The sequence below is a fragment of the Pavona decussata genome, unplaced genomic scaffold, assembly GCF_977016875.1.
Source record: "Pavona decussata unplaced genomic scaffold, jaPavDecu1.1 SCAFFOLD_16, whole genome shotgun sequence".
NCBI lineage: Eukaryota > Metazoa > Cnidaria > Anthozoa > Scleractinia > Agariciidae > Pavona > Pavona decussata.
The window spans coordinates 1,476,249-1,480,421 of NW_028145439.1; the positions used below are offsets into that span (position 1 = coordinate 1,476,249).

The window sequence follows — 4,173 nt, forward strand, 5'->3', positions numbered from 1 at the left end:
GTTACAGTTTTATGGTACCGTACATACGGCACGTGTACCATGTTGCAATCAAGATTTGTATCACTAACAAACAGCACATAAACAATATATGAATGATGTAGGAGCAAGTAAATGATATGAGTACAAAGTTTTAAGTTTATAAACGGTAATGTCGCCAACGTCCTCCTCGTTTGTGTCAGCCAATGTGTGCAAATTATTTAAGTTTTAATTACATGCTAATACACGCCGGGGCACCCGGCGTTTATTTTAAAAATCGGCGGTTTTGACCCGGCGTTTATACGAAGCCGGCGTTTAATCGGGGTTCCGGCGTTTAATCGAGAAAATACGGTAACTGTGATGATCATTCACTTATTCATAGCTCCACATATTTTCGCTGCTTTTTGTAAGAGACAAAATCGATATTGTTACACGTAAATGACGTCCAACCTCTGTGTATTTAATTCTTCCATGAAGTCCTCCATTGTACGTTGGAAACTAGCGTCATTTAGAAAAATCAGATGTACCTATTTCAGAAAATTAAATCCCTAACATAGGAATAAGGAGGAAAATCGCCCTCCCAATTTCTAAATTTCAATCCTTTGTCTATTGTTGATAATACTCATAAATTTCCAATGTTAACTGCATGTTGGACTTCCATTATCAAATTTGTTCACGTAAAATAGAGTTTTTTCATCCCTCAGTTTATCCCCAACGATTCTTGTAGACACTTTCCCCGTCGCTAGTAATGATACATGTGACTATTGTGGACCGAACTTGTAGTATACTAATATGACTGCATGTAATTTTTTTTCTTTCGTTGCTTGTGACCCACGACTTGGTACCGTTGTGTTTCCACAGCAGCTTGCATTGGCAAATGCAGGGGGAGGGTCTGAGGAGTCCTGTCCCCTCCCTGCTTTGTGGAGGGAAGAAAACTGAACCATCACAGCAAGGACAAGAACCAACGAAAACGACCCAGATCAGTTGAACCTATGTTGTCAACTCCGGGAAAGAAGCAGAAACACACGGGGTGGGGTACCACTACGCCATTCCTGCTCCCTTCACACTATACGCCTACTTTGCAAATTTTAGTTAAGCCGAACTGCACCAAAGTTGCTTGATTGTCTTCTTAACAGCTTGCCTCACTTCTCTCATCTTCCAACAGTAAAGAAGCGGGTTTAATGACGAGTTTAAGAAAACAAAAGTCAGTGAAATTTTGTTGACCAGAGAAAGAAATGGAGATATTCTACTTTTGGTGGCCAAAAATGTAACCAGACCGTTTGGTAGGTAACAAACAACTAACGTCAACTGCAGCCACAGTGCACTGAAAACTGCCTTTCTGTATCGCGCTATGTTGAGCTGACTTGATTGGCTTGGTAATTCAAACTCTTGAACTTCATTTTGGCGTTGACGGAGTTTCAGAAAAATCTTTGTGTAAGAAACGCTTGAGGTTGTTAAACATACCGTGGTCAATATCTGAATGTACTTAGCAGCGATTCCATTGCTTTTCACGTACATCGTTAAAAAGACGATAGAAATTACACAAAACGTAATTTAAAAAATGTAAGTTCGCCTGAAAGTCACAACTTGTCTGTATTTGAGTCCCAACGACAAGGCGAGAAGGCGGTCCACACTTATTGCGGTCATAATCAACAAAGACATTCCACACAAAATATAACGTGTTACTACAAGTGAAACAAATATGTGGCGACAGAAATTCCAACGTTCGAAGATGGTAGACATCCAAAAGATGACAGCGAGGGGCTCCGAAACAAGACCAACACAGAGGTCGGATATCGCCAGACAGCGAAGTAAGAGTTTGGATGGCGGATGAAGCGAATTCTCTTTGTAAAGGGCGACTAGGATCAGAGTATTCCCCAGAATTGCAGCAACAGACAGAAAAATGTTCACCGCGGAAACTGCTAAGCTTGTTACCCTGCTGTATCCAAAACTATTGTAACCTGCTGAGCAGAACAGCTCTTCATTTTTCATTTCTCTTCCATTTTCAGTGAAATTTGCTATCGCCATCTGTTACTGCAATATGAAAACCTGTAGTTGAAGTCGTAAGCCTAAAGCTTATTCATACACCCAGAATTCACCCAGCTTTATGTATAATCATTGCTTTTGCAGGTTTTAAAATCAGATATTGTCTAATTGCACTTCCTTCTTTTGTATAATTGCCCGCGTCTATGAACACAAATAAAAATTATGGAATTATAATTAAATGTCTAATTTCCAAAAGTAAGATGTACCTTAAGCAAAATAAATTCTTTTTTTTTTTCATGTGGCAACGTAGCAATATAAAGGAGAACCCTGCGTCTAATTCTTAAAGATAATTCTTTTGTGCAATATTCTTGTGACTGATTTTTCATACCGTCCGTGTCTCTTTCAATTCCATTATCGCTTCGGGCACTTGAAATAAACTATCTACATATTTGGCCGCCAAAAACAGTTTCTGTCAATCCATACTAGTTGCGTCTTCCTTTCTGTGCTAATGACGAATGTGAGCATGAAGCACTTGCAGTTATACGTTAAATATGATGGAGTTGTAAGATGGCCGAGAAGACTAAAATTGCAACCCAAGTGAATTTATCTTTTCGCTGTTGCTCTTTTCGACTCTTAGCTAAAGATCCATAATCTCTTAGCTGTGTGATCACTAGCTCTAAATCTCTGGCGTTGTTCAAAACTAATTTCTTTATTAAGAACTGTTAATTTTTTAACACACAATTTGTTCTCCGATCTTCTGCCTCTTACTTATCCATAATTAAATGGAAAGTATCACGCAAATTTGCAGTCATTTCAAAACCCAAAACTTTTTGTCTGTCAGCGGAAACAAAGAAATAAAGATATAATTGTCAAGTTTGTCATAAATTATCGCCCCATTGCAATAATCTGATAAAACTTTCGATTAGTGCCTCTGGCCAGAGACAGAGTAGGCCGGTATGGATTGCCGGAAACGTGAAACATGTTAGGCTAATGTATTTCATGTTCTCGCATTTTCGTTTCCAAAATGTGTTAGAACAGGTCACGAGTTGTTCCTTTTAAGAATTGGGCTGATTTCTTTCCTCACGTCATTCTAGAATTATTTGGCAGCTGATTAAAGGTCTTACATTATTTTTTAACAAAAGATACAAAAAACCCCATGATAGCTCCCCTTCAAAGCACCTAAACATTCACTCTTGTATTTTGTGAGAAAACCTAATTTCATATAAGCATCGTGGTTTTGTTTGAGTTTCCACGCCATTTTTTACCTTCGACTCGAAAATCTGTGCTTGTATTGTATTTTGTTATGCAGCACGGCAAAGATAAAAACAAGAACAACAACAACAACAACAACAACAACAACAACAACAACAACAAAAATGAGTAGCGTTTCTTTAACTAGGATATTCGTCGTTTTGGAAAATGCTTTAGATGGAAAAGTTGAGTCACAGAATTCCTTATAAAACAAATTGTTCAAGATTAATTTTTTCGATAAAATACTTGAAAAAGGGTATAAAGAACATTTTTTTAGCTGAAGGTCTTTGATTAAAATGCCTCAGTTGCAACATTCTTCTTGACCACTTTCCAATCGAATTTGTATAAATGGAAAGTTCCCGGCCACATTCATTAGATATATTTACAAGTACAATCAGCTTTGACATCGCAGGATGTTTTTTACGGAAGATTGGAAGTTTATTTGCGGACGTAACACGTAAAGTCATGACAAAAGAAGTGTTTTTCACTAATTTCACAATATTTACCTGTAAATACAGGAAAGCTTTGTTTGGCTTACAAATTCTGCTCAATAAATTATTTGCAAAAGGATGTCACTGTAAAAAAGAAACGCTAAAACCGAAACACGTCTCGACCGCTCAGCGGCCATTCTCAATTTCATGGCAAAATGCAATTAATTGTGAACAGAACACTGAGTACTTACACGTGCATATATAGAAGCAATAAGAAATATGAAAACGTCATTCGCTGTTAGCTTACATACATATATTTGTTATCGGTAAAACGGCTTTCAAAGGAAGTAATTAGTTCCTGGTAAAATAAGCTACAAAAACAATTTTGTTGGCATATCATTTGGACGTTTTTGAGGGAGCATAACCAAAAGCCAGTTCAGACATATTTTAGAGGCCTTTTTTGGTGAAATAAGTGAAATCAGCGAGTGCACGCAATGCTAGAAATAGCTGGTTGGAGTTCTAAAGGCTT

General features: G+C 37.6%; 1 pseudogene; it reads right to left on the reverse strand.

Moving 5' to 3' along the window:
- Positions 1–1,068: 1,068 nt before the first annotated feature.
- LOC146487239 (melanocortin receptor 4-like) lies at positions 1,069–2,004 on the reverse strand (annotated as a pseudogene).
- Between the last annotated feature and the right edge of the window lie 2,169 nt (positions 2,005–4,173).